The sequence below is a fragment of the Loxodonta africana genome, chromosome 4 (genome assembly GCF_030014295.1).
Source record: "Loxodonta africana isolate mLoxAfr1 chromosome 4, mLoxAfr1.hap2, whole genome shotgun sequence".
In the NCBI taxonomy this organism is placed as follows: domain Eukaryota; kingdom Metazoa; phylum Chordata; class Mammalia; order Proboscidea; family Elephantidae; genus Loxodonta; species Loxodonta africana.
Window position 1 is genome coordinate 174,395,623 of NC_087345.1, and position 11,811 is coordinate 174,407,433.

The following is an 11,811-nucleotide window of genomic DNA, read 5'->3' on the forward strand; positions in this document are numbered from 1 at the left end:
CACACAAAAATTAACTCAAAATGCATCAAAGACCTAAATGTTAAAGCTAAAACTATGAAGTTCTCAGAAGAAAACAGAGGGACAAGACTATGGGACTTAATTTTAAAAAAAATTATCAAACACAACTATTAATGCACAAACAGCAAAACTCAAACCAGAGAACCGGAATCTCCTAAAAACTGAATACTTAATGCTTATCAAAAGACTTTATCAAAAGAGTAAAAAGAGAACTTACAGACTGAGAAAACAAATCTTTGGGAATGATACATCTGATAAGAGTCTCATCTCTAAAATACATAGAAAACTTCAACAACTCAACAACAAAAAAACAATCCAATTAAAAATGGGCAAAGGCAGGCACCAAAAGACACGTGAAAAGATGCTTGTGATCATTAGTCATCAGATGCAGTGAAGCCATCTCACTTAAGAAATAGATAACCTGAATAGCCCTGTATCTATTAAATAAGTTTAATTTGTCTTTAAAAACCTTCTCGCAAATAAAGCTCCTGGCCCAGCTGGCTTTACTGGTGAATTTTACCAATAATTTAAGAAAGATAATACCAATTCTAGAGTCCCTGAGTGACACAAATGGTTAAGTACATGACTATGAACCAAAAGGAGGCTCAGAAGAAAGGCCTGGCAATCTGCTTCCAAAAGGTCACAGCCTTGAAAACCCTATGGAACAACTCTACTCTGCACTGATGGGGTTGCCATGAGTCAAAATTGACTCAGTGGTAACTGGTGCTGGTGGTAAATACCAATTCTACACAAGCCTCTTAAAGAAAATTGATGCAAAAGGAAAACAACCCAACTCATTCTATGAGGCCAGCATTATCCTCAAATCAAAGCCAGACAAAGACATTATAAGAAAGAAAAACTACAGGCCAATATTCCTCACAGAAACAGACATGAAAATGCTTAATAAAATTTTAGAAAATTGAATCCACTATACTTAAAAATTGTAATGTATCATAGCCAAGACCAGTTTATCCTAGGAACACAAGGTTTGCTGAACATTAAAAAATCAATGTAATTCACCAAATTAATAGATTTTTTAAAAAAATCCATGTCATCATCTCAACAGATGCAGAAGAAACCACTGATAAAATCTAATATCCACTACTGTTAAAAACATTCTCAATAACTAAGAATAGATGGAAATTTTCTTGAGCTAATAAATGACATCTATGAAAAATCTAGAGCTAACATGATATTTAGTGATGAAAGACTGAACACTTTCCTCTAAGACCAAGCAAAAGGCAAGGACACCAGCTCTCACTGCTTCCTTAAACACTGGACTAGAGGTTCTAACCACTGCAAGAAGGCACACAGAATTAAAAATAGGTAAAACTTTTCATACTCACAGATGACATGACCATCTATGTAAAAAATACAAAGGAATCTATAAAAGAGCTACTAGAGCTAGTATGTAAGCTTAGAAAGGTCACAGTACATATAAGGTCGACATGCAAAAATTAAGCGTATTTTTATACATTAGGAACAAAAAATAGGAAACTGAAATTTTTTAAATGTCTTATATAACATCATCAAATCACATGAAATACAAGGGCAAAATGTGCAAGACCTTTATTTTGAAAACTAAAAAACATCGATGAATAGAAAATTTTAAATACCTAAATAAATGGAAAGATATGTTGTGGTCATGGATCAGAAGATCCAGTACTGCTAAGATGTCAATTCTCCCAGAACTCATTTATAAATTCAAAACAATCCAATTGACATCTCAGCAGACTTGTTACAAAATGACAAGTTGATTCTAAAATTTGTACAGAAAAAACAGAGGACTGAGAATAACTAAAACAACTTTAAAAAGGAGTAACGAAGTTGGAAGACTTACACTACCTGATATCAGGTCTTATTACAAAGCTACAATAATAAAGACTGCATGGGACCCACACAGAAATACACACATAGATCAATAAAATGGGATATGGAGTTCAAAAGTAGGCCCATGCATATGTGGTCACCTGATTTTCAATAAAGGTAACAAAGCAATTCAATTGGACAAGGATAATCTTTCAAACAAATCGTAATTGAACAATCTCAACTGTTACCTGGTACTGGTACAACAACAGACACATTGACCAATGAAACAGAATTGAGATCCCAGATTTAAATCCATGTACCTACAGTCACTCGTCTTTGACAAAGGCCCAAAGTCCACTAAATGGGGGAAAAGACAGTCTTTTTTAACAAACAGTGCTGGCAAAACCGAATGTCTATCTGTAAAAAATAAAACAGGGCACACATTTCAATCCATACACAAAAACTAATTCAAATGGATCATAACCCTAAATATAAAATCAAAAACTATAAAGACCATAGAAGGAAAAATAGGATCAACAACAGGGGCCCTAACACACGGCATAAATACAATATGAACCTAACACCACACAAACACAAGAAGATAAGCTAGATAACTGGGATCGTCTAAAAATTAAACACTTATGATCATCAAAAGACTTCACCAAAACTGTAAAAAGAGAACTACAGCCTGGGGAAATAATTTTGACTTTGACATATCCAACAAAGGTCTAACCTCTGAAATCTATAGGAAAATCCTACACCTCTAAAACACACAGACAAATAATCCAATTTAAAAAATGGGCAAAGAATATGAACAGACACTTCACCAAAGGAGACATTCAGACAACTAACAGACACATGAAGAAATGCTTGCAGTTATTAACCATTAGAGGAATGCAAATGAAAACTACTATGAAATACCACCTTAGCAGAACATTGCTGGCACAAATAAAAAAAAACAAAAAACAACAAACGTGGGAGAGGATGCAGAGAGACTGCTACCCTTATGCACTGCTGGTGGGAAGGCAAAATAGTACACACATTTTGGAAAACAATATGGCACGTCCTTAGAAAGCTAGAAATAGATATACCATACAATCCAGCAATCCCACTTCTAGGGATATATCCTAGAGAAATAAGAGCCGTCACACAAAAAGACATATGCACACCCATGTTCACAGTAGCATTATTCACTATAGCAAAAAGATAGAAACAACCCAAGTGCCCACCAAGAGATGAATGAATGAACAAACTTTGGTACATACACACAATGGAATACTATGCAATGATAAAGAACAATGATGAATCTGCGAACATCTCACAACATGGATGAACCTGGAGGGCATTATGCTGAGTGAGGTAAATCAATGACAAAAGGCCAAATACTGTATTAGACCACTACTGTAAAAACTCATGAAAAGGTTTACACAAATAAAAAGAAACAATCTTGATGGTTAAGAGGGAGGGAGCTAAATAGACAATAGATAAGTGGCAACTCTGGTGAAGGGTAAGACGGTACACAATACAGGGGAAGCCAGTACAACTTGTACAAGGCAAGGTCATGGAAGCTCCATGGGTGCATCCAAACTCCCTGAGGGACTGAATTACTGGGCTGAGGGCTGTGGGGACCATGGTCTTGGGAAACATCTAGCTCACCTGGCATAATGCAGTTTATAAAGAAAATGTTCTACGTTCTACTTTGGTGAGTAGAGTCTGGGGTCTTAAAAGCCTGTAAGCAGTCATCTAAGATACTCCACTGGTCCCTACCTGTCTGGAGCAAGGGAGAATGAAGAATATCAAAGACACAAGGGAAAGATTAATCCAAAGGACTAACGGACCACAACTACCACAGCCTCCACCAGACTGGGTCCAGCACAACCAGATAGTGCCCAGCTGCCACTACTGACTGCTCTGACAGGGATCACAATAGAGGGTCCCGGACAGAGCTGGAGAAAAATGTAGAACAAAATTCTAATTCACAAAAAACAGACCAGACATACTGGCCTGACAGAGACTGGAAAAACTCCAAGGGTATGGCTCCTGGAAACCCTTTTCACTGAGTACTGAATGAAGTCACTCCTGAGGTACACCCTTCAACCAAAGATTAGACAGGCCTATAAAACAAACAATAATACACATAGCTCAATCACCTATACAAGAATAAATGAGCACACCAGCCCAGAGGCAAGGACAAGAAGGCAGGAGGGAACAGGAAAGCTGGACAAATGGAAATGAGGAACCCAAGGTCAAGAAGGGAGAGTGTGGACATGTCGTGAGGTTGACAACCAATGTCACAAAAAAAATGTGTAATGTTTAATGAGAAACTAATCTGTTCTGTAAATCTTCATCTAAAGCACAATAAAAAAATTAAAAAAAAAAACTCAAAATGATCAAAGACCTAAATATAAAACTTAAAACCTTGGTCAAGTAGTGCTCACTAACCTAAGTGCCCATCAACAGAAGAATAGATAAATTATGGTACAGGCACACAATGGAACATTACACAATGATAAAGAACAACAATGAATCCATGAAACAGATCATGACATGGATGAAACTGGAAGGCATTATGGTGACTGAAATAAGACAATCACGAAAGGACAAATATTTTATGAGTGCACTACTATAAAAGCCCAAGAAAAGGTTTACACATAGAAAAAAACAATTTTTGATGGTTACAAGCTGGGGGGGGGTGAGAAGGGAAAATCATTAACTACATAGTACCCAGTAAAACCCAGTGCCATCGAGTCGATTCCGACTCAGGATAGTAGACAAGCGTTAATTTTGTTGAAGGGAAAGACAACATACAGTATAGGGGAAGTCAGCACAACTTGACCAAGGCAAAGTCAGAGAAGCTTCCTAGACACATCCAAACACCTTGAGAGACCCAATTACTGGGGCTGAGGGCTGGAGACCATGGTCTTGGGGGGACATCCAGGTCAACTGGCATAACAGTTCATAAAGAAAATGTTCCACATCCTACTTTGGTGAGTCTTGAAAGCTTGCGAGCAGCCATCTAAGATACCTCTATTGGTCTCATCAGGTCCAGAGCAAAGGAGAATGAAGAAAACCAAAGACACAAGAAAAATATTAGTCCAAAGAACTAACGGACCACATGAACCACAGCCTCCACCAGCCTAAACCCAGAAGAACTAGATGGTGCCTGGCTACCACCACTGACCACTCCCATAGGGATCACAATAGAGGGTCCGGACAGAGCAAGAGAAAAATGTAGAACAACATTCTAATTCACAAAACCACACCAGACTTGCTGGTCTGACAGAGACTGATGGAACCCCCGATGCTATGTCTCCCAGACACTCTGCTAACTCAGAGCTGAAGCCACTCCCAATGCCCACCTTTTTGTCAAAGATTAGACAGGCCCATAAAACAAGTAATAACACCCATGAAGAATGTGCTTTTTAGTTCAATCAAGTATATGAGACCAAGCGGGCAACAAGTGCCCAAAAGCAAGGGTGAGAAGGCAGGAAGGAACAGGAAAGCTGGATGAATGGACACAGGGAAACCTAGGTATAAAGGGAAAGGGGGAGAGTGCTAACACATCATGCGGATTGCAACCAATGTCACAAATCAATTTGTGTATAAATCTTCGAATGAGAACCTAATTTGTGCTGTACAGTTTCCCCTAAAGCACAATAAAATAATGAACACAATGAAAAAAATTTTTTTAATATAAAGATATTCTGTATGGCAATGGAATTCTCATACATTGCTTGTGGGAATGCAAAATGGTACAGTCACTTCAGAAAATAATCTGGCAGTTTCTTATAAACATTCATTTTCCATGTTACCTAGCAATCCCTCTTCTAAGTACTTATTAAAGGGAAATGAAAACATATGTCCATGTGAAGGCATTACATGAACACTCAGAACTTCATTCATAACAGCCAGAAACTGGAAACAACCCAAGGCCTATCAACTGGTGAATGCATGAACGAATGTGGCACACACATCCCTTTATAAAACAAGGGACAATACAACCCTGAAAAGATCCTTGTGAGGATGGAAGGAGAAAGCATGGAAAGATATTCAGTAAGCTATACAATGCATGATACAGGGTATCCACATTGATCACTGCATATTCAAGTAGAAAAATACAAATCATACGGTATGTAGCCGTTTGTGTCTGGCTTGTTCCACTTACCATAATGCTTTTGAGATTCATCAATGTATCTGTAGCTTATTCCTAGCTTATTATCTGTAGTTCTAGTTTATTCTACTAGCATGCATATTATGCTTCAATAAACCTGAGTCTTTTTTTTTTTTTTTTAACCCAAATACAGATAAGGAACATAGATAATTTTCGGCAAACTTTTAGAGATAGCTACTCTAATCTTGGAGCCCTGATGTGCAGTGGTAAAGAGCCTGGCTGCTAACCAAAAGGCTGGCAGTTCAAGTCCTCCAGCTACTCCTTGGAAACCCTATGGGGCAGTTCAACTCCAGCCTTATAGGGTCACTATGAGTCTCAAAATGTATTCTAAATTCTGCTGTGGTACAAAGGAAAGAGCCCAAGACTCAGAGTTAGAGGCCTCAAGTTTGTATCTAGACTTTGCAGTACACCAGCTCTCAGACCCTGAGCAGGTTAACTTATCTGCATAACAAAGGACATAGTACAAACCTCAAAAGATCCCTGTGAGGATGGAGAGAGAAAATGTGAAAAAGTTCTTCATAAACTACAAAGTGTGGTATGAAGTATCCACATTAATCATTACATACTCAAGGAAGCAAAAGTTCTAAGAATAGAAAAAATACTCAAAAATGAAGTGATTACTTATAAAATTACAAACATCCTGTTTCTGCCTCTTGCTAGCAATGCTGACCTAAGACAAGTCACTTAACCTTGCTGAGCCTCAGTTTTTTCCATCTATAAAATGGAGCTTTTTAATAGCACATGCCAAATATCGGAAGAATTAAATGAGTTAATATGAGTAAAGAATTCGGTACAGTGACTAGAACTTAATTTTTAGCTCTTATTACAAAAACACTGTTATTATTACCCTGCCCGACCTAATACTAACCTCCATCCTGCCCACTCAGCTGCAATAATGTAGGTCATAAAAATACCCAGATCAGTGCTTCTCAAACTTTTTACTGAACAAAAGAATCACCTGGAAAGCTTCTTTTTTAAAAAAAAAATAAACTTTTTCTTCTAGAAGAGTTTTAGACTTATGGGATTATTGTGACGATAGTACAGAGAGTTGCCACATACCCCACACCCATTTTCCCAATTAGTAACATCTTACACTACCACAGTATGGTATATTTGTTACAACTAATGAACCAATACGGATACATTACTATTAGCACTGGGGTTGAGTAAAATCATATTACTCATATTTTCTCAACTTTTCCCTAATGCCCTTTTTCTGTTCCATGGTCCCACCCAGGATACATTTTGCAGGCATGTCCTGGAGAGCTTTTAAAGCGCAGATTACAGGGTCATACTCCCAGATACTCTAATGTCAGTAAGTCTGGGGTGGGGCCCATAATTTTACATTTCTGACAGGTTCCCAAGAGCTGCTAACGGGGTCAATCCGAAAACACACTTAGAATAGACTGATCTAGATTCCAGACTCTAGAACTGCGCTGTACAATACAGCAGCCACTGGTCACACGTGCCTACTGAACATGTGAAATGTGACTAGACTGAACAGAGATGTGCTGAAATATGCACAGGATTTCAAAGACTTAGTCCAAAAAAATATATAAACTATCTCAATAATTTTATACTGATTATATGTTAAAATTACAATATTTTAGATACACTGAATTTCAACATTTAATAAATCACTAAAATTTCGCTTTTCCACTTCTTACTTTTTTAAGTGTGACTACCATAAACTTTAAAATTACACATATGGTTTACACCATATTTCTATTGGACAGCACTTGGCCTAGAATAGCATAGTGTGGGCAGAACATCGTAATTTGCATCATTTGAGGACTTGTTTCAAGTGCAGGTAATTCCTAGGCACATTAAAGTTTGAGAAACACTAGATTATCAAAGGCGGGGGGCAGCTTAGAGACAGCATTTGGCACTCGGATCAAATAAAAAACTAGTCAACTGCAAAATGAAACTACAAGATATTTATTAAGTCAATGAGCCAAAAACCAAGCCAAACCTGTTGCCACTGAGTCGATTCCGATTCATAGCAACCCTGTAGGACAGAGAAGAACTGCCCCATAGGGTTTCCAAGGAGAGACCGGTGAATTGGAACTGCCCACCTTTTGGTTAGCAGCCAAGCTCTTAACCAAGTCAATGGAAGTGACAGGGAAATGACTAAATCCAGCAAAACTAATCAGGATCTGACACAAAAGGGTCAGTTAACTGAAGAGAAAGAAGAAAAACCACAAGGATGATTTGAAAAGAATCATTTAAAGTATAAGATGTTAGGTGGTACTATCTTACTTTTGTACATCTAATTTACTCTTCATTCTACAAAACAGTTAATTATAACTAAATGTAGGATAAAATAATAGTTTAATTTCACTGTTCTCTCCAACTAAGAACCAAACCACCAAACCCATTGCCATCTAGTCAATTTCAACTGACAGCAACCCTGTAGGACCAAGTAGAACTGCCCCATAGGGGTTCCAAGGCTGCAAGTCTTTATGGAAGCAGACTGCCATATCTTTCTCCCATGAAGTGGCTGGTAGGTTTGAACTGCCCCCCCTTTTGGTTAGCAGTAGAGCACTTTAACCACTGTGCCACAGGGGCTCTATCTACTTGCTATAAAATTATGCCATTTTAGGCAGATTTATCTTAAACTGCTTTTTCTTGGTATCAATTTTCTCCTAATACCATAGCACAGCTCTGATTCATAGCAACCCTATAGGACAAAGAACTGCCCCACAGGGTTTCCAAAGAGCACTTGTTGGATTCGAACTGCCAAATTTTGGGTTAGCAGCTAAGCTCTCAACCAGTGTCAATTTTCTCAGGTAATTAAAATATTGGTGCTACCATTAACAAACTTTACAAATCACCACTATTCACTATTATATTTTGACCAATTTTGAAATTCTATTGCCCTTTTTATTCTAAAAATTTTGCATAACTTACAGTACTTAAATTTGTAAAGTCTGTTTTCTATCAGACCATCTAAAAAAGCACTCGGCAGAAACTTTCTAATTAATGAAAGAAAAGCCAAATGATAATTAACTACCAGCAAGATGTTGTTTTTTTTGTTTGTTTTTTTACAGCATTTACATATTTTGATCTGAGCTTCACAAAAACTGGTAAAACAAAAAGACCAGGTAATATAGTAACGATTATGTAAGGGCAACAAATCTATACAACCCATTGCTGTCTAGTCAATTCCAATTCATAGCGACCCTGCAGGACAGAGTAGAGCTGGCCCATAGGGTTTCCAAGGCCATAAATGTTTATGGAAGCAGACTGCTACATTCTTTTCCCATGGAGCAGCTGGTGGGTTCGAACAGTCTGCCGTTCAGTTAGCAGCCCAGGGTTTTAACCACTGCACCGCCAAGGCTCCTGAATCTATACAAGCGGCATTATATTAAGAATCAAGGAGGAGCAATCTTCTCCAACTTCTATGGTTGTTAAAGTAAAAAAAGAAATCTATCAACAAATACACACACACCATCTATTACATTACACTTTATTTTCCCCACAGAAATACCTCCAGGGTAGCGTTGCCACATGCAACCATGGGTCAGACATATGTGCCCAGTTTGCATAGCTCAGGGTCATGCCCTCACTAGCTGCTCTTAGGCACTGCTCTGGGATCCCAAACGTTCTAGGGCTTTTTTAAAACAAACAAAAATGCTGGCACCAGCAGCCAGACTGTCTATTCAGACCAGAAGAGTACAGAAAGATGACCCATTCTGTAATACCCTCCTATAGGTCAGGTAGGGCCCTTGGTGGCGCACTAGTTAAGCATTTGACTGCTAACCTAAAGGTGGGTGGTTCGATTCCACTAGCCGGTCCTTGGAAACCCTATGGGGCAGTTCTACTCTGTGTACGGAGTCGCCATAAGTCGGAATCTACTCGACGGTAACGGGTTAGATCAGGTAAGAAAAACTGGTTATGGACAGATAAATACATCTCTAGGCCATCGTTTCCCGACTTTTAAGTATAAAAGCGGTGTGGTTGAGAGCTACATACTTTTTAACAACCTTTCACTGAGACACTCCGACTCTTCCAAGGTCTCACCTCTGGAGATGGGTTGCTGAATCGGGACCAGAAAAGTGTAACTCCATCATTCAATGCTTTTACCATATCGTCTCCCCTTAGGAATGTATGTATAACAGATTTAATAAAATCTACTTCCATATGTCATAATTAACCATAAAGGAAGCCACAACCAAACGTGTTATTAGAGTGTTAACAACCTTTACCCATAAGAAACACTTCATGTGCAAAAGCATTTAAAACTCCTACTGTAGTGGAAAGAAAAACATCACAAGCCTCTAAAGCTGAAGGCCGTGCCTTTTTTTCTAACGACGATCGTGTGGCCATTTCTTCTCAAGAGGTTCTGCAGTAACTTAACATACACTACGTAAAGGAATGCCATTCCTGGAAGACAATCAACTGAGATCGGAGGAGAGCAGCAAGCTTGTAAAGAGGGTTTTTTAATTCAAGGACTTTGAGGAGACGCCTCCTAGAAGAGCCAGCCGTAGGGTAACACTTTGTCCATTCAGCAGGGGCGGGGCGCCTCTAAGGACTGCGGAGAAGAAAGTGCCCTGTTTAAGGTCAACACTCCTCTAAGGGAGGTCTCAGGTGGGCGGAGGTTTGCACACCCTACAGCAGTAGGCAGCGGGCACACCTGAGCTGTGAGGAGGGAGGGCGGCAACAGCACCCGGGCCAGCCTCTTACACACACACACACACACCCCGACACACACACACACACCGACACCCTCCTTCCTGGGGGCGGGGCGGACAGGCGCTGCCCTCACACAGGAAGTCAGGAAACCCAGGGGGGCAGAAAAGCCACAACTTCGAGCCATTTAAACCCCGTCGCCCACGTCAGCCAATGAGCTGGCACGGCCGCCCCTCCCCCCGCGGCGCCCACACCTGCGCGCCCCCTCGGCCCGACCCCCGTGGGGCGCTCGCAGCCCTCGGCTCGCGCTCACCTCGGCAGACGCACCTCCAGCACACGCCTTCCCCTGACTCCGCCGCCCCTCCGCGGGCACCGGCTAGGGAGCGCCCGCGGGCGCCTTTGTGCAGGCGCCTCACACCCTCCCCGCCATCGGCGAGGACCCGCGCCCCTCCACCTTACCGGGGGTCCGGCGGCCTCGAGGCAGAGAGCCGGAGGGCTGAGGGCAGGAGGCAGCTCCCCGTCAGCAAGCGGCGGCGCCGTGGCCAGCACGGTGGTTGTGGGCGGCGAAGCAAGCCTCGAGAGCATAAACACGGCGGCCGCCGAGGCCAACCGCGTCCCCGCAGGCTGGTCTCCGAGGGAGGGTAAGTTCCAGGGCACGTCGGAGCGCGCGCTGACGCGAGGGCGGGGCGGGGAGCCGGGCCGCGCGCCCGCTCACGTGACGGCCTGCCGACCGCGGAGGGGCGGGGCGCGGCGCGGGGCGCGGGGTGAGGCGGCCGCCGCGGTTCCGGGGGGCGGGGTGAAGGGGGGGAGGGGAGAGAGGGCGGGAACCGGGCAGGCGGGGGAGACGCCGGCCAAGTGGGTGTAAGCACTTGGGAACGTGAAGTGGGACGCGCCGAGAAAATGTTCGTGGGGGAAAACGAGGGAAGGGCGAACGGGAAGCGGACTGAGCCTTGGGCTGATAGGAATGGAGCCCAGGGAAAGACACGGGGGCCGTGGGTCCTGCCCCCGCCCTTCCTTGATCCCCTGATGGGAGCTGCGGCCGGGCCTAGGTCAGACGTTCACAACCCCGGAAATCCCGCTGGGAGACTTGAAAAAGTGTTACCCGCTGCCTCAGGGATTCAAAATGGAACACCGGGGACACTGAGTCCATTACTGGGTCCGTAGGGAGCTGTCCTTCACCA

The 11,811-nt window shown here is 41.8% G+C and overlaps 1 protein-coding gene across 3 annotated transcripts in view; it reads right to left on the reverse strand.

Moving 5' to 3' along the window:
• The window catches only part of ARHGAP12 (Rho GTPase activating protein 12), a 116,673-nt gene extending 105,402 nt beyond the window's left edge, over nt 1-11,271 (reverse strand). For 2 of the 3 annotated variants that reach the window (XM_064285053.1, XM_064285051.1), the window contains exon 1: nt 11,090-11,271. The gene's annotated coding sequence lies outside the window, so the exon portion shown is untranslated. The remainder of the gene's footprint in view (nt 1-11,089) is intronic. The other variant, XM_064285054.1, reaches the window with a different exon arrangement.
• Nucleotides 11,272-11,811: the final 540 nt, after the last annotated feature.